We start from the raw sequence: 20,008 nt of genomic DNA, 5'->3' as shown, positions 1-20,008 counted from the left end.
GAATTTTGGTGCTGGAGGAGACTCTTGAGAGTCCCATGGACTGCAAGAAGAGCAGACCTATCCATTCTGAAGGAAATCAGCCCTGAGTGCTCACTGGAAGGACAGATCCTGAAGCTGAGGCTCCAATCCTTTGGCCACCTCATGAGAAGAGAAGACTCCCTGGAAAAGACCCTGATGTTGGGACAGATGGAGGGCACAAGGAGAAGGGGACGACAGAGGACGAGATGGTTGGACAGTGTTCTCGAAGCTACAAACAAGTTTGACCAAGCTGTGGGAGGTAGTGGAAGACAGGAGTTCCTGGCGTGCTCTGGTCCATGGGGTCACGAAGCGTCGGACGCGACTAAGCAACTAAACATATGCAAATAATTATTGCATGGAGAAACAAAAACAGAGTATGAATATGCAACTTGACTTTTTAAACTAACAAAACAAAAACATGTAAAAATCTCAGAGCGTGATCCATAGGCCAGTCTACTGTGAATGTGGGAGGAATTCCCTTGAGGTGACTATAAAATTATTCCACCTCAATAGGCATCCTTTGATGATTGCTTCTCATAACTAGGTCATTGTGCCTCATGTGGACATTGCAAATTGTTAAGTAAGAAGCAGTAATACAATCAAGGAAGATCTCGCGAAAACTATCCCACTAGGATTCTGTGAGTATACACAGAACTGCAGAGAGCAGTTAAGATTTAATTCCAATCATGCTCTCATTCCCAAAGAACTTCCATCACTCCTCATCCATCACTACGGTCCTGAACAGCTGTTGTAAAAACCACAACTTGTTGAGTTCTTGCCAGAAGAGGAGACATTATGAAACTCACGCACCCTTTGAAACTTGGGTCTCTTTCTTGTTACTGTGAAGTCTAAGGTTAAATTCTGTAAATTCACAGGCCCTGAAAACCTTTTTGCTCACCGCTGCTTCCTTGTGACTTAGGCAATCCTTAGGATCTTGGAAGGGCATGCAAGGATATATTGGATCTCCCTCTCTGATGTCATAGAGAAAGCGCTCATAAAAACAGAGAGGGAGATCTCATCTTAGATCCCACCCCTTTCCCCATAGCTTTCAAAACCTCTGACACCCTGGTCTACTGACACCACAGATTCAGCATCGCTTGGGCCAAACTGGTGGGGTTAGTTCTATGTCCAATGCTGTTTCAGTCACCTGACACACCCACACATCGAGCAGAAATTTACACCAGCCCAGGAGCCCAGCAGTGCTTAGGATATGGTAGCAGGACTGTCTTCACACCCAAACACACACCCCTTAAGATTGCACCCTAAGGATTCTAATACAGCTGCTGTATTCTGGTGTGGGTTTACTCCAGTCTTTGTGAATCTGCGATTTTACAGGGCTGCGTGTTGTTTTAATTAATTGCTGGTATCTGTTATTTATGTCTGTGTTTTTGAGCTTTCCTGGTTTTTAATTTATTATGGGTTTTATATTGCTGAGACATTGTTGGAAGCAACTTTAGGAGGCTCTGATCCTAAAACATGGCTTATTAAAATATTTAATAAATAATAATAATAATTCAATTAGTATGGGTCCAGTTTTAGTGCTGTCTAATCAGCACTGCACAAAGTTGTGTGCAACTGCCCCCTTAGGAAAACTCCAACTTGTGTGATAAGATTGTACACTCCATACTGTTGCTAAACGTAGTAATATTCCTGGTGACCTTGGAAGAAAATGTATTGCCACATATGGTGTTTTGTTTGGCCTGTGCATTGATTGAATTGCATTGTTCAATGTAATAATATCACTTGTGTTTAGCAAAGTGACTTATTGCTTCCTTGTCTTTAAATGAACAAAGCATCCCAAAGGGATGAAACTGATCATCTAGTCTTTTGCTTTGGATGAGATTTCTGGCAAAAGTGACTATCAAACTATTTCTGCTCAGCCTTATAAATAACTATTGTGTGGTTTTAACAAAAAAGATGTCCTGCAATTGAAACCTCAGCTTGTTACACAAGGATGAAATTTCTCTGTAGTTTTGAACTGTAGCCACCAGCTGTGGAATTTTGCCAATGTAGAATCTCAGGTGCAGGATTCCTCAATGAATGTGTATAAAAGGTAAAGGTAAAGGGACCCCTGACCATTAGGTCCAGTCACGGACGACTCTGGGGTTGCGGCACTCATGTCGCTTTATTGGCTAAGGGAGCCGGTGTACAGCTTCTGGGTGATGTGGCCAGCATGACTAAGCCGCTTCTGGTGAACCAGAGCAGCACACGGAAACGCCGTTTACCTTCCCACTGGAGTGGTACCTATTTATCTACTTGCACTTTGATGTGCTTTCGATCTGCTAGGTTGGCAGGAGCAGGGACTGAGCAACGGGAACTCACCCCGTCACGGGGATTCGAACCACTGACCTTCTGATCGGCAAGCCCTAGGCTCTGTGGTTTAACCCACAGCGCAACCCGCGTCCCAGTGTGTATATCCTACCACAAATCTCAGGCTTATTTGGCACACAAGGTCTCTGAAATGCGAGAAATGGAACTTCTGAACATTCCCCAGCCCCTTTTTTATCCTGCATCTCTAAAAGCGTCTTCTCTAAGGACGGGTATGAGGAAGCCAACATGATTTTGAGCCAGTATTTTCTTTTTTCTTTTTTAATATAATATTTATTAAAGTTTCAAAAAAAATTTACAAAAATAAAGAAAAAGAAAAAAACAGAAAATACAAAATACAGAAAAAGTAAAAACAGTTAAAAAGAAATCCATCTTTCCATGACTTGTCTTTCATTTACTTATTTCCTTGACCTCCTCACACCTACCTTTTTTGTATTCTAGTTCAATTGATTATTTCAGCAAGTCCTTTCCATTCTTGTATTTATCTTATTAATTTATCTTAATATATTGTAACTTTACATTCTGACCTGTTAACAATCCATTCTTCCTACCCTATATAACATTATTGCAAAAACCACATTACTTCATTCCAACATCCTTTTAGCATTCCTTAATTTTACAATGTTTCTGTAGATAGTCTTTAAATTTCTTCCAATCTTCTTCTACCGACTCTTCTCCCTGGTCTCGGATTCTGCCAGTCATTTCCGCCAGTTCCATATAGTCCATCACTTTCATCTGCCATTCTTCCCGGGTGGGTACATCTTGTGTCTTCCAATACTTCGCTATAAGTATTCTTGCTGCTGTTGTTGCATACATAAAAAAAGTTCTATCCTTCTTTGGCACCAATTGGCCAACCATGCCCAGGAGAAAGGCCTCTGGTTTCTTCAGGAAGGTATATTTAAATACCTTTTTCATTTCATTATAGATCATCTCCCAGAAAGCCTTAAGCTTTGGGCACATCCACCAAAGGTGAAAGAATGTACCTTCAGTCTCTTTACATTTCCAACATTTATTATCGGGCAAATGATAGATTTTTGCAAGCTTGACTGGTGTCATGTACCACCTGTATATCATTTTCATAATATTCTCTCTTAAGGCATTACATGCCGTGAACTTCATACCTGTGGTCCATAACTGTTCCCAGTCAGCCAACATAATGTTATGTCCAACATCTTGAGCCCATTTAATCATAGCAGATTTCACCGTTTCATCCTGAGTATTCCATTTCAACAGCAAGTTATACATTCTTGACAGAATCTTAGTTTTGGGATCTAACAGTTCTGTTTCCAATTTTGATTTTTCCACCTGGAAGCCAATTTTCTTGTCCAAATTGTATGCCTCCATTATTTAATAACAATGAAGCCAATCTCGCACTTTGTTTTTTACTTTTTCAAAGCTTTGCAATTTAAATTTATCTCCCTCTTGTTCCAAAATTTCCCAATATTTCGGCCATTTGGCCTCCATATTGAGTTTTTTCTGAGCCTTCGCTTCCATCGGTGACAACCACCTTGGGGTTTTATTATCCAGTAGGTCCTTATATCTTATCCAAACATTAAACAGTGCTTTCCTGACAATATGGTTTTTAAACGCTTTATGTGCTTTGACCTTATCATACCACAAATATGCATGCCACCCAAATACATTATTGAAACCTTCTAAATCCAAAATGTCTGTGTTTTCAAGAAGCAGCCATTCTTTCAGCCAGCAAAATGCAGCTGATTCATAATAAGTTTTGAGGTCTGGCAGGGCAAATCCACCTCTTTCTTTTGCATCGGTTAGTATTTTAAATTTTATTCTGGGCTTCTTGCCCTGCCAGACAAATCTGGAAATATCTTTCTGCCACTTCTTGAAACAGTCCATTTTATCCAAAATTTGCAATGATTGAAACAAAAACAACATTCTTGGCAATACATTCATTTTTATAGCAGCAATACGGCCTAGCAAAGAAAGCTTCAGGTTTGACCATATTTCTAAATCTTTTTTCACTTCTGTCCAGCATTTTTCATAATTATCTTTAAATAAATTCACATTCTTAGCAGTCATATTAACCCCCAGGTATTTTACTTTCTTCACCAATGTTAAACCTGTCTCCTTCTGAAACCTCTCTTTCTCAATCGCTGTTAGATTTTTCTCTAAAACCTTAGTTTTTAACTTATTCAACTTAAATCCTGCAAGCTGACCAAATTCTTGAATCAGTTCCAGTACTCTTTTAGTACTAGATTCAGGCTCCTGTAATATCAATACTAAGTCATCTGCAAATGCTTTCAATTTGTACTGTTTGGCTCCGACTTGTATACCTTTAACCAATTGGTCCCTTCTAATCATATTTAGGAGAACCTCCAGGACCGAAATAAAAAGCAATGGGGAAATTGGGCAACCTTGTTGTGTCCCTTTCTCTATCGTGAACTCCTCCGTCACCACATTATTGACAATTAATTTGGCCTTTTGTTCTGAATATATTGCACCTATACCATTTCCGAAACCTTGACCAACCCCCATCCCCTGGAGGTTCTTCTTCATAAAGCTCCAAGAAATGTTGTCAAAGGCTTTCTCCGCATCTACAAATATCAAAACTGCTTTAGTATTAATATTAACTTGTAGTTTTTCTAAGATATTAATTATATTTCTCGTATTGTCAGACAAATGTCTGCCCGGGAGAAAGCCTGCTTGGTCTTTATGTATCTCTTCCACTAGTACTTTTTTTAATCTTTTAGCCAAAATATCTGCAAAAATTTTGTAATCCACATTAAGCAGAGATATGGGGCGGTAATTCTTAAGTTGTGTCTTCTCAGACTCAGTTTTCGGTATAAGTGTAATGTAGGCTTCCTTCCACGACTCTGGTGCTTTTTTCCCTTCCAAAATTCCATTACAAACTTCCTTTAATGGTTGTATTATCCAGTCTTTCAAGGATCTATAATATCTTGAAGTTAAGCCGTCCGGTCCTGGAGATTTACCCAATTGCATATTCTGGATGGCACCTTCTACCTCCTGTTCAGTTATTTTGTAATTCAGCATTAACTTATTTTCTTGAGAGATTTTTTTGTAGTCCATTTATTTTCAAAAATTGATCTATATCAATTTCTTTCTGTGGCCCTTGTGTATATAATTGTTTAAAATACCTCTGGAAACATTTTCTAATCTCCACTGGATTCTGTATATTCTTTCCTTCCACTTCCAAATTTGTAATAGTGTTAAGTTTTTGTCTTTTTTTCATTTGCCAAGCTAGCAATTTCCCACATTTATTAGCCGATTCAAATGTCTTTTGTCTCATCTGTTTTATTTTCCACTCTATTTCCTGGTTCATCATTTTCATATATTGTACTTGATGTAGCTTTATTTCTCTCAGAATCTCTTGCCAGTATTTTCAGACAGCTTGAATCCCAAGTTAATATATGGGCTGAAAAAGCAGATGAGGTGGTGGTATGTTGGATAAGAAGTGCCGCTTGGGATTGCAAACCAGCATGCAAATATCTGGTCAGTCAGAAGCAGAAGAAGCAGGAGAGTTATGATTAAGTAATCAGAGGAGGAACATCTCTTTTTCAAATGCTTTCAAACTGAACTGTTGAGAGACTGCAGCGAGGATTGATGTTAATTTATATTGAAAATGAATGGGGGGTGGATAAAATTGGGAAGTGCATGATAAGTGCAGGGTTACAGCACTTGGCGCAAAGCCCATGAATGTTCAGTGCAGTACAATGGTACCTCGGGTTACAGATGCTTCAGGTTACGGTCGCTTCAGGTTACAGACTCCACTAACCCAGGAATATTGTTTCAGGTTAAGAACTTTGCTTCAGGATGAGAACAGAAATTGTGCTCCGGTGGCGTGGCGGCAGCGGGAGACCCCATTAGCTAAAGTGGTGCTTCAGGTTAAGAACAGTTTCAGGTTAAGAACGGACCTCCAGAATGAATTAAGTTCTTAACCAGAGGTACCACTGTACCGGCAAAGGGCAAAGCTAAATGCAAAATCCTGCAGCGTCTGAACTGTCTCTCTTCAGTTTCAGGAATCCTTGCCATGAGAAATGAATGGAGAATTCATTTGACAGTGAACTATGATTGTTTATGTCACCAAATCCTGTTTGATAACACTGTGTTTTGCAGAAACTTGTATAACCTTTTTTTTAAAAAAAAAATTAAATTTATAGTAAGTAATGGGGGGACCCAAATGAAGCCATTCATTTCTCCCATTTGTTTCTATATAGAATCATAGAATCTTAGAGTTGGGAGGGACGTTAGGGACCCCAATGGTCATCTAATCCAATGCCCTGCGATGCACAAATCTCAGCTAAAGCATCCATGGCAAATGGCCATCCAACCTCTGCTTAAATACCTCCAAGGAAGGAAAGTGCCAAACACTGTTCCACTGTTGAACAGCTCTTACTGTCAGAAAGTTTTCCTGTGTGTTCAGTCAGAATCTCCTTTCTTGTAACTAGAAGCCATTGGTTCGAGTCCTGCCTTCCAGAGCAGGAGAAAACAAGCTTGCTCCATCTTCCATGTGACAGCCCTTGAGATATTTGAAGATGGCTATCACATCTCCTCTTAGTCTCTTCTTTTCCAGGCTAAACATACCGAACTCCTTCAACCATTCCTCATAAGGCTTGGCTTCTAGACCCTTGATCATCCTAGTTGCCCTCTTCTGCACATGTTCCAGCTTGTCAACATCCTTCGTAAATATTTTCATTCATTTCTCACAGAGATTAATTAGAAATGAATGGGGGTGCATCAATTTCATTTTTTTTCATTCATTTTTTAAATGAATGAACACCAATAGCCAGCGGAGTCTTACAGTCAATATTGTCAAGTATTGTGTGAAATACTGAAATTCATTTTTTCTGGATAAGAATGTAACACTCAGGTATCTATTTATTTGATTCCACTTATTAATCACTTTCCGTTTAAAAAACAACAATAAAAACAGTTAAAAGCCATTCCTTGTGTAAAAAATGAAAACAATCCCATATATAAACACAATTTCATATATATAAGCAATTAAAAACTGCATCTATATGAAAACAATTAAAAGCAATGCAATGTAACAAATAAAACTATTTCAAATTCATTGCAGATGCAGCCTGGGGAAAATCCTTTGTACTGAGAGACTGAAGCATGTGAACCAATCAATTCAAGCAACTGAACTCAGGAAAAGTTAGATTTATTTGTTTGCTTGTTATTAGAATCATTCTTTGGTTACTTTTCCAGTGCTCACGGAAACCGATAGTGAAAATTTAAAGAAACTCAACAGGTTTGGGGGGGGGAGCAAAAAGGCAGGACCAGTAAAAAGCAAAAGTGTCCTGCTGAACTAAAGGTGAAATGGAAGAGAATGTTTGGCACACCTTCCAGAAGCAAATAAGAGGAGCAATTTTGGGATGGTCTGACATTTCTCACTTCATGCAGGAGTGGAACTTAGACCTGGGCGTAAGAAAATCCAAGCCAGCGAATAGGTAAAGGTAAAGGGACCCCTGACCATTAGGTCCAGTTGTGACCGACTCTGGGGTTGCAGCGCTCATCTCGCTTTATTGGCCGAGGGAGCTGGCGTACAGCTTCCGGGTCTTGTGGCCAGCATGACTAAGCCACTTCTGGTGAACCAGAGCAGTGCACGGAAACGCCGTATACCTTCCCACCTATTTATCGACTTGCACTTTGACGTGCTTTCAAACTGCTATGTTGGCAGGAGCAGGGACTGAGCAACAGGAGCTCATCCCATCGCAGGGATTCGAACCGCTGACCTTCTGATTGGCAAGTCCTAGGCTCTGTGGTTTAACCCACAGCGCCACCCACGTCCCTATAAGCCAGCGAATAGCATAGTATTAAAGAGGTTTGGGAAACCTGTGGTGCCCCCAGTTGCTGTTGGACTCCAATACCCATCAGTCCCTGTCAGCGTGGCCAATAGGCCCCATCACTGGCATAAAGAGAGATGACCTCTTTAATAGGGAGATTGTCTCTAGGAAATCCGAACACAGCGCAGTCACTATAGTTAGGCTGTCAGCTGGTTTCTATTCACTCATATTGGCTGACACACTGGTGAGCGGACGCAAACATCAAGGCAGCTCTTAAACAGAGGGGGGGAAATGGGCAAGGGATTTATTTTCTTTTTTTTTCATCAAGAAAATCTGCTTTTCTTTATGGTTGTATATTTGACTCATGGAGTGTCATTCCATGAAATGACACTGCACTTGGCCATTTGTAATTGCTAATTTCGGATCACTGGACTTCTTGTCCGTTAAGCTATTATTACACATTCCGAAGTAATTTCAGGCAGTAAGGAGAAGCATTTTAATTTCCTTTTCAGGCTGCCTCTGGTTTTAATCTGTCTCCAAATGGAAGTTTTAAGTGCCTGTGCCTCAAGTGCACATCGCAGGGATCTTCCAGATTTCGAAAACCAGCAATCTTTAGTAGTTCCAGTGTGTACATATTCAGATATGGCATTCATTTTATCCTAATCCTCATAGCTGGCGCAGACTAGCATTCCACTTAGTTGGGGATGGACAACAGGTGATACTCTAATAAGGCAACGTGTACAATGAAGCCGAGATGAAATCTTTTGGAGAAGAATTTTCTGACAAATCTTTGATGTCCCATACACTCACATTTCTCCTCTTCTTCTTCTTCTTCTTTAAATCTAATTTTTTATTTGATTTTTTAAAAAATATAAACATACAACAGAAACAAATTCAGAATCCAAATATCAAGATTACTCTGAATCTCCTGACTTCCCTCCATCCATTCCATGGGTCCTATTAATATGATTTTCAACTGCATATCAATACTTCTCCCATTTTTTGTCTTTCTACGTTATCCATACATTCCATTACATTACAAGGGTGTTTAAAATCCTGCCAATGTTTTAACCTGCTTACAATGGTCTCATATATAAATTATAAACTTTTCCCATTCTTTTTTTAAAGTTCTTGTCTTCTTGATTTCTGAGCTTCCCAGTGAATTTTGCCATTTTGGCATAGTCCATCAATTTGGTTTGCCATTCTTCTCTGGTGGAGATGTTTCTCCTCTTCTTTTTTTAAAAAAATAACTTTTTATTCAAAATTAAAACAAAGCATATTATCCAGAAATATATCATCCTTATTTTCCACCCCACCCACTTTTCCTCCCTGCTCAGTAGGCTTCCGAACCGAGAGGGGAGGCGCAGATTGAGCATCAAGAAACTACTCTGCTGGGGAAGGTTTAAGGACCGCCCACTCACAGATTCTGCCAGTGAATGAGCCAGCCACGGGAGAGTGGCGCTCTGCACAGAGAAAGTTTATTTTGGCACCCAAAGCAAGGTTTCACAGCTGACCAGGGAGGCATTTGCCTACTTGCTCTCAAGCAACCCCTTGGTACCTTAACATGTTTGTCTCTTCTGAAGCAGCACTCTCCAATCCAGTACCTTGTGTGCACACAAAAATCATACAGGCCATCCCATTCACTTAAAGGGAGGGGGAAAGATATTCACTTGCAGACAGCAGAATATTCTTACCCTTGTGCATCTGGCGATGCCATCTGGCTACATGTTATTATTACCATTACTCCATTTTAAAAAATGCTTCCTTGGAAGAATGATGAATCCTTCGTTTTGTCGACTACAAAGGGCCGAAATCTCAATCTCTGACACAGAAAAGAAATAAATTTCCCATGCCCCAATCTATAGCAGATGGAAATTAAACAAATAAATATAAAAACGATACTTTTGAAATCAGTACCTGATGACCGCCAAGCAGTATACTAACAGCATACACTTCAAAGACACCACAAGGCAAGTTAACTTTTTTTTTTAATGTAACATACCACATCTCTTGAAACACCTTTAAGCATAGCAATGAGGCCTTCAGTGAAGACTTGCTGAAAAGATAGCTCCTCAAAACTGAGTCACTTTAGGAGCTTAGAGTTAAAATGCTTTTATCCCATTGCTTTTAGTGGAGTGGTTATAGGGCCTAACAGAGAAGCACCCAAGCTTTCCAATGTGCCCAGAAATGAACTGGTGTGATATGTTTAATATAACCACTTCCACTGAGCACTCCAGCTGCTGCATTTCATCTGAGGCAGAGCAATCCAAATGGGAAGCGGTAGATTCTCCTACCGCTGCATCTGCAGCCCTGCTGGTTCTGGCCAGATATCACAAAAGGTATGTGTGGCCAGTTAGAAGCGGGGTTGTTGCACCAGCTCCCTGCTAACACAGCAAAGGGGGCTATATTTGTTGTTGTTTAGTCGTTTAGTCGTGTCCGACTCTTCATGACCCCATGGACCAGAGGACGCCAGGCACTCCTGTCTTCCACTGCCTCCCAGTGCTGGAGGAGACTCTTGAGAGTCCCATGGACTGCAAGAATATCCAACCTATCCATTCTTAAGGAAATTAGCCCTGAGTGCTCACTGGAAGGACAGATCCTGAAGCTGAGACTCCAATATTTTGGCCACCTCATGAGAAGAAAAGGCTCCCTGGAAAAGACCCTGAAGTTGGGAAAGATGGAGGGCACAAGGAGAAGGGGACGACAGAGGATGAGATGGTTGGATAGTGTTCTCGAAGCTACCAGCATTCCCCACTAAAGATGCAGAGTTCACTGACCTGCACTGATGGATGCTAGTGGAGACTAGTAGATGGGGGCACTTCCAACAATACGGATCAAAGGCTAGGAATACAACCACCTAGCTGTAGTTCCCAAGATTCCGTGAGCTGACGTATTATCCATAATGGCTGTGGTCTGTAAAGTCCGATCCTTCACATAATACAGTTTCTCAGATGAAAATATTGGGGGTCCAGAATTATCACACTGCCCATCTTCGTTCTAATATCATTCAGGCTCAGAATGTTGCCACCTTGTTTTATGATGCTGAAGCTTATTAAAGTACAGTATGTCTCATCTTTACCTTAGGTTCCCTGAAATAATAATTTCTTGTTCTCCTTCTTCTTGTTGTTATCTTAAAGGTGAGAACGCAGGGCTCAGTCGTTTATCAAAAAGATTTATTCTGTACTTTCAAAACAGTGATTACAAAGGAGTTTCCATGCAAAGCCATAACAATGGAATTGGAATTGTTTATATTATTATTATGACGGCTATCCTCAACCTTGTGTCCTCCATGTTTGGGGCTACAGCTCCCAGACAACTGAAGGGCGTCAGATTGGGGAAGGGAGATTCACCTCCTTAAGCATCTGAAGATGCTGCTCATAAAATTATGCCAGGAATGGAGATCCAGGCGGTTGGGTACCAACACAGATGCTTTATCATCTTCTTTAATGCTAAATGGATGTAAGGAATGTACAGGTTTCCTGAAAAATGATTGCCCTAGGTTGAGCCTTGACCTCTTTGGGTCAGGTTGGGAGCGTATATTAGGATCATGAAAATGAAAGCTCTGGCAGTTCTAAATCAGCCAACTGTCTTTCCACCCTGATCTGTGATGAACGGTGAAAAAGAGCCCATAGCTCTTTTTTAATAGTTAATAAGCTCCAAGGTCAGGAGGTTATGAGGACGTCATTAACAAGCCAGTTTCCAGGGTCCCATCCTGTCACTCTCTGACATTGCAATAAAGCAGCAATGAGGAACCACAGGCCCAGCAGGCCAGATGTGTCCCTTCAGAAGGAGATTTCTTCTCTCTCTTTTTTCTTTATGTTATTTTATCTTTCTCTCTTTTTGCTTTCCCCACATCCCTTGTTAAATTTTGAAGAAGAGGAAGAGGAAGAGGAAGAAGAAGAAGAAGAAACCCTAAACAGACTCGGCCCAGTATACCTGAAGGAGCATCTCCACCTCCATTGTTCAGCCCAGACACTGAGGTCCAGTTCTGAGGGCCTTCTGGTGATTCTCTCACTGCAAGAAGTGAGATTACATGGAACCAGGCAGACGGCCTTCTTGGTAGTGGTGCACGCCCTGTGGAACACCTTCCCATCAGATGTCAAGGAAATAAACAACTATCTGATTTTTAGACGCTACCAGAAGGCTAGCCCGACTATTTCAAGAATTAGAAGTCTTGATTAAATTTTAACACTTGCTGGATCCAGGTCTGGCATAGAGCTTACCACACACAAACTCATAATAGCAGTGTTTTATCTAAGGCACCAAACTTCTGAGAGGATACTATTACGTTATTGCCTGAGAAAGACGAAACAGTGGTGCTAATGGAGGCTTATGGAATATTGAGGGCCTGTTTCCTTTGTTGCAGGTCCAGAACAAGCTCGTGGTTCCTGCCTTGTGGTTATTTAACCTCTCCTCTGGAGCAGAAATGTGTTAGCTCAGAAACTGGAGCGCATTTGAAAAAATAAATCATTTACACTAATGAGTTTGCCATACATCCAATTCAGCAGATTACAGGCTCCGATAAGCGTAAGCCACCTAAATGGACAGATGAGCTAGACTTTAGCTTGCCAGAATAACCAGAGAGGGTATATACACAGCAGAAGAAGTAAATTTAATTGGATAAACCAGAATATTTCCCACACAAAGCTCTGCTGCATGTTGCAGGCCGTGTGAGGTTATGAAATGACCGAAGAGGGAGGGAATGCTCCCCTGTTATAAAATGCACCTAACAAATCATCTTTGATTCAAAATTTCTTAAGCTGTCTTTCTATTTTACGCGAGGCAGTGTAGAAAATCAAAACTGCTGCTATTAAAATCATAAGAACACAAGAACATGAAAAAGAGTTTGCCGGATCAGACCAATGGCCCATCTAGTCCAGGATCCTGTTCTCACAGTGGCCAACCAGATGCCTATTATGGGGAACCTCAAGCAGGATTTGAGCATAAGAGAAGCCACCCCTCCTGCAATTTCCAGCAACTGTTATTAGAAGCATTACTGACCCCAAGTGTGGAGGCAGAACATACCCAACACGGCTAGTAGCCCTTCATAGCCCTCTTCTCCATGAATTGGTCAAATCCTCTTTTACCTGAAGGAGCATCTCCACCCCCATTGTTCTACCCGGACACAGAGGTCTAGCGCCGAGGGCCTTCTGGTGGTTCCCTTGCTGTGAGAAGCCAAGTTACAGTGAACCAGGCAGAGGGCCTTCTCGGTAGTGGCACCAGCCGCCCTGTGGAACGCCCTCCCACCAGATGTCAAAGAGAAGAACAACTACCAGACTTTTAGAAGACATCTGAAGGCAGCCCTGTTTAAGGAAGCTTTTAATGTTTAATAGATTATTGTATTTTAATATTCTGTTGGAAGCCGCCCAGAATGGCTGGGGAAATCCACCCAGATGGGTGGGGTATTAATAATAATAATTATTATTATTATTATTATTATTATTATTATTATTATTATTATTTTAAAGCCATCCAAGTTGGTGGCCATCACTCCTTCCTTTGGGAGTGAGTTCCATAGTTTAACTAATATTAATGGGCAAGAGGGTTCTGAAGAGTAGGTGAACACCAAGGTATTGATCCCTTGCAGGTTGAATGGCCATCTGTTATGGATGCTTTAGCTGAGATTCCTGCATTGCGCCCTTATTTTTCATTTTTATTGGAAATTTTATTTACAACATAACATAAACCCCCCACCCCCCAATACAGAAATACAATAAGCATAACATACAACAATACAAACAGCCAAATAAAAGATATTTAAGTTATAATTAGAAAAATCTTAATAATTATTCATAAAGGAAACAGCTTATAAGAAGTAAATAAGGCGGCCAGATACAGGATAAAGGAAGTCTTTTATTTGAGATTCCTGCATTGCGGAGGGTTAGACTAGATGACGCTTGGAGTCCCTTCCAACTCTACGATTCTATGAAATGCAGATGCAGTGATCAATAGTTCAAGAAGCTGGAGCGATGCCAGTGCAGTAGAAACACTGGATTGCTCTGCCCACCTCATGGCTTCCCTGGGAGACAGGTTGAAAGCAAGCAGCTTCCTCCAGACCACCCAGAAAGCTTGATAGATGGAGTGGAATATGAAACTGGCTTTCCAGTGTCCAAGGCAAACTCCTTCCTCCACGATGCACATGACCGAGCTCTCAAATTTAGAAGGGAAAAGCGGGGGATGGCGAAAGAACATGCATGGAGCATAACATTAAATTTTAAAATATCATGGGTGAAAATATTTATCTACGAAGAACTAGGCTTAGCTGCATTAAATTTTCTTTTGGGAAAGAATGGTATGTTTGAATTGGATCCCCAACCCCAACCCCTGTTCTCAGCAGTGAGAGAGTGACTCTGTGACCATTTTTCAAGCCGTATTTTGAAGGAATTCTCATCTGTGTGGTTTATTTAATTCTAATCCTTATCAGTAGGAATTAGGGGACAGGAATAATGCAGTAAACATATACACCCTGCTGCCAGCAGAATTTTAAAAAAGGGTCAGCAAAACATCCACAGTGGTACCTCAGGATGCGAGCAGGATCCGTTCCAGAGCCCCATTCGCATCCTGAAGCGAACGCAAAATGCGTCTGCGCATGCACGGGTCGCGTTTCACTGCTCCTGCGCATGCGCATGATGTCATTTTGACCATCTGCGCATGGACACGTGGCGAAACCCAGAAGTAACGCACTCCGTTACTTCCGGGTCGCCACAGAGCACAACCCAAAAATACTTAACTTGAAGCACATTTATCCCGAGGTATGACTGTATTGACAGATGAAACATTAAGAGTGAACAGCTGGCTGCAGTTATAGGGAAAGCAAGACTTTGGGTTGTAGCCAATGCTATTCAGAGTAGACTTCTTCTTTGGCGATCACTCGTAGCCGAGTAAGATTGTCTTCCATAAACACGGTTTTAACAGTGAGTCCATAAGTAACTGTGGAGGCCAATTCTGGATCCACACACCCTTCCACAGTGGGGACATGGGTTTCTGAGCAGGCGTTGATCATGCTAAGGGTTTGCCAAGCATGCCTTCCTCTTAGCACGTTTCTCCCTTTCGTCCCGAGTTCGAGCATCTTCAAAGTCCATGACACCTTTGGTAAAGGCTGTTCTCCAATTGGAGTGCTCGCAGGCCAGTGTTTCCCAGTGGTCGGTGCTTATGCTACATTTTTTAAGATTTGCCTTGAGAGAGTCTTTAAACCTCTTTTGTTGACCACCAACATTAAGCTTTCCATTTTTAAGTTTGGAATAGAGTACAGTGGTACCTCAGTTTATGATTTTAATCTGTTCCGGAAGTCCGTTCTTAAACCAAAACTGTTCTTAAACTGAGGCACACTTTCCCTAAAGAGGCCTCTCGCCTCCGGTGCCCTTCCACTGTTCAGATTCTGTTCTTAGACCAAGGCAAAGTTCTCAAAACGGGACACTATTTCCAGTTTTGCGGAGTTTGTAAACCGAATTGTTCTTAAACAGGACTGTTCTTAAACTGAGGCGCCACTGTAGTTGCTTTGGAAGATGATAATCAGGCATCCAAACAACATGACCAATCCAATGAAGTTGATGTTGAAGAATCATCGCTTTGACATTGGTGATCTTTGCTTCTTCCAGCACACTGGCATTAGTTTGCCTGCCTTCCCAAATGATGTGTAGAATTTTTCAGAGACACTGTTGATGTATTGCAGTAACACCTGCCAAAAGATTGTGTAGGTAACTGTGTGCATAATGGAGTAGAGCATGTTGAATTTTTCAAATTTCAAATTCCAAAAACGAGGGGTCCTAAAAAGTTGCAAACACGACTTTGGAATCCAAAATATATTTTGGTTAAATGAGTACAATTTAGTTTTGCTTGGGTGTAAGAAAATGGGTGTAAAATTACACAGAAACCATTAAAAATGATTGCCTAGTTGCAGTTATATTATACATCATCATCATTATTATTACTAAGCATTGCCTGACATTTTCAGAACCTAAAATTAAAATTCTTCGGTTTTCTGAAAGCAGTTTGTGTGCTTCTTCATCAAACGTAGACTTACCAAGCTAAATGGTGTCCAGTCACAAAAATAATAGCAGATTTTAATTCCTCACACCCAGAAACATATTTTCCACAGGAGCTCACCCCGTTGCGGGGATTCGAACCGCCGACCTTCTGATTGGCAAGTCCTAGGCTCTGTGGTTTAACCCACAGCGTCACCCGCGTCCCTCTTCTGATGTTTAGGAAAGTCCTAAAGATTGACTTGTTTTTGCTAGCTTTTCCTTGAATTCTATTACTCACCTGCTCATGATTTTGGTGGTAGTTTTCCTCTACATTTTAGGCTGTGTAGCCACCATACGTTTAAAAGCACATTTCCCCACCCCAAAGAATCCAGGGAGCAGTATTTTATTCCTAATGGAGCTACAATTCCCAGCACCCTAACAAACTACAGTCCCCAGGCTTCTTTGTCAGAGGACGTGCTTTAAATGAATGGTGTGAATGCAGCCTTTGTGAATGAATGAATGAATGAATTTTATTATTTCGGTCACAGACCGGTTCCAGCCCACATACAATATTAAGGAAGTCATAAAACACGATAGGGATACATTTGAATTTGCAATTAGATATAACAGGGACAATACAGATATAGCAACTTTTAAAAAATATATAAATTAAAACTTTGTTGTTGTTGTTTAGTCGTTTAGTCGTGTCCGACTCTTCGTGACCCCGTGGACCAGAGCATGCCAGGCACTCCTGTCTTCAACTGCCTCCCGCAGTTTGGTCAAACTCATGCTGGTAGCTTCGAGAACACTGTCCAACCATCTCGTCCTCTGTTGTCCCCTTCTCCTTGTGCCCTCCATCTTTCCCAACATCAGGGTCTTTTCCAGGGAGTCTTCTCTTCTCATGAGGTGGCCAAAGTATTGGAGCCTCAGCTTCACGATCTGTCCTTCCAGTGAGCACTCAGGGCTGATTTCCTTAAGAATGGATAGGTTTGACCTTCTTGCAGTCCATGGGACTCTCAAGAGTCTCCTCCAACACCATAATTCAAAAGCATCAATTCTTCGGTGATCAGCCTTCTTTATGGTCCAGCTCTCACTTCCATACATCACTACTGGGAAAACCATAGCTTTAACTATACGGACCTTTGTTGGCAAGGTGATGTCTCTGCTTTTTAAGATGCTGTCTAGGTTTGTCATTGCTTTTCTCCCAAGAAGCAGGCGTCTTTTAATTTTGTGACTGCTGTCACCATCTGCAGTGATCATGGAGCCCAAGAAAGTAAAATCTCTCACTGCCTCCATTTCTTCCCCTTCTATTTGCCAGGAGGTGATGGGCCCAGTGGCCATAATCCTAGTTTTTTTTATGTTGAGCTTCAGACCATATTTTGCGCTCTCCTCTTTCACCCTCATTAAAAGGTTCTTTAATTCCTGCTTGCTTTCTGTCATCAAGGTTGTGTCATCTGCATATCTGAGGTTGTTGATATTTTTTCCGGCAATCTTAATTTCGGCTTGGGATTCATCCAGCCCCGCCATATAACCTAAAATTATCATTTAAAACCTTAATCATTATGATAGCACAGCTTGTTCCCTAAGTGTTATTACATCACAACTGACATATGGGTCTCAGATCTGCAGTTACTTTAACCTTGTTCCCTGAGAATCATTCCAAACTAAGTTCTATCGTTGCCTGCTAGGGATCCCTTCTTGTGTGTCTAACATAGTTGTCTGCCAGGAGGTCAGGCAAATCCCTGTTAGCGCTCGGATAGGGATTCTGAAGATCCATAATTGGTTAAAACTTATCTTTTTCCCTGTTGGGTTGGCACCCTTAACCCTACTGGATTCCTACCAATCCAAATGGAAAGCTACACTTCATGAAAAGCTAAGAGGCTTGGGGTTTTCCCCACAGGCCCTGATAGCTGTAGGTTATAAGAAAGCTAGAGCAATAATCCGCCAACGAATTTGGGATGTGGAACTGCAATGCCACGTGAGCGAAATGAATAAACACCCAGCAGCCTTAGGCTGATAGCCGGTTGCTTTAATATTTCTGACATTTACCAACAATTTTACTGTGATAGTTGTATTCTGTTGCATTCTAATCATAAGCAGTTTTGAGAAGGTGTTATCGTTAAAGGTGGTCTAAAAATATTTTCAATTAATAAATCTAAACAGTCATGGTGGCTTTGCTCCTCTATTGCCTTTATAGCACAGGCTGTAAAACTCACCTGGAGTTACATCTCTGAACACAATATAAGGACAGGATTCCTCTATGCAGGTGCTTCTCCTAAATTCCTGATCATTTCCCAGCAATGGAGGGGGGGGAGGGAATTATAGCCAATAAACTCAGCAACAATTTTAGTATATACATGTTTTTACTGCCAAATAACTTGTCCAGTCACCATGAAATACAGCTACGCAGGGCTATTTTTCAGAAAGATGCAGATTTCTGAGCATTCCCCAAGTGCATTCCTTCAAAATCTTGCCAGTAATATTCCTTAGCTATTCCCTTAAGGTATAATACGATTTATTAAACATGTGTCTGTTACTGCCTTGCGGAGCTGTTAAGATGACATTTGTAATTTATTTCAGCGCCTTGCGAAGCTTAAACTTGGCTTGGAGAGATAAACATGAAGATTTACGCATGGAGATCTCACACCAGAAAACCCAGCCTTGCACTCTTTTGTTTACATTTTAGAGTCCTAGATAAGGTAATCGTGAAGCCCCAAGTGTCATTTGTATACCAATTTCATGTGTCCAAAAAATAAAAAAATAAAAAATAGAAAGGTTTCCCAGTTTTTCTGTAAATCAAGATCGCATTTGTAATATCCGTAAGGGTCAAACTAGAATTGATGTGGGAGAACTGTGACTAGGATTTTCTGCAGTGCTGACAAAAAAAAATGTACCCTGGAACTGCAGAACAAAACATAGGTAAAAGTAAAGGGACCCCTGACCATTAGGTCCAGTCGTGACCGACTCTGGGGTTGCAGCGCTCATCTCGCTTTATTGGCCAAGGGAGCGGGCGTACAGCTTCCTGGTCATGTGGCCAGCATGACTAAGCCACTTCTGGCAAACCAGAGCAGCGCATGGAAACGCCATTTACCTTCCCACCGGAGCGGTACATATTTATCTACTTGCACTTTGACGTGCTTTCGAACTGCTAGGTTGGCAGGAGCAGGGACCGAGAAACGGGAGCTCACCCCGTCGCGGGGATTCGAACCACCAACCTTCTGATCGCCAAGTCCTAGGCTCTGTGGTTTAACCCACAGCGCCACCCGCGTCCCAGAACAAAACATACAGGTACCCTAACACTGTAACAGCCCCATCTTTAAAAGGAAAACTTGGGGAGCACAATAAATTCCACCATAAAGAATAAAAATGTAGAAGCTTGCCTGCTTTGGGCTTCTCATAATGTTTCCTATCTGGTAAACATACCTGAGATAAGTTGGGCTTATTTTCAATTTTCACCTAAATGCATTAAATGAGGGCAGGTTCCCCACCTGTTTGTGGAAAGAAAGCTGCTGCTTGTTGGACTGCAGCTCCTATCCTCCCTGACCATTGATCAGCCTGGCTGGGGTTGATGGGAACTGTAGTCCAACAACACTTGTAGGATTCCAAATTGGGAAATGCTGGTATACAATATACCCAGGCAGCAATCTGACTTCACAGTCACTGTTGTATGACATTCACAGTTTCAACAATATTAAACGCCTTCTCAGTGGAAGGCATTATAAGTTTATTTGTATGCTTATTAGGCACTCGGAAATGGGGTGTTCAAATAAAAGGTCTTTCCAGAGGCATTTGTCATAGGTGATTTGATGCCTGTCATTTCTGCAGCGCAGGGTTTTCTTCAACAAAGTGCTGTTTTAATGAGCGGTACTCAAGATTATTCTTATTATTTATTAAACTGTGCATCATTTGTTCTTTACTTACAGC

This window comes from Podarcis raffonei, chromosome 6, assembly GCF_027172205.1.
Source record: "Podarcis raffonei isolate rPodRaf1 chromosome 6, rPodRaf1.pri, whole genome shotgun sequence".
NCBI classification, from domain to species: domain Eukaryota; kingdom Metazoa; phylum Chordata; class Lepidosauria; order Squamata; family Lacertidae; genus Podarcis; species Podarcis raffonei.
The sequence above is the reverse complement of the archived record's forward strand: the minus strand, read 5'-3'. Positions refer to the sequence as shown.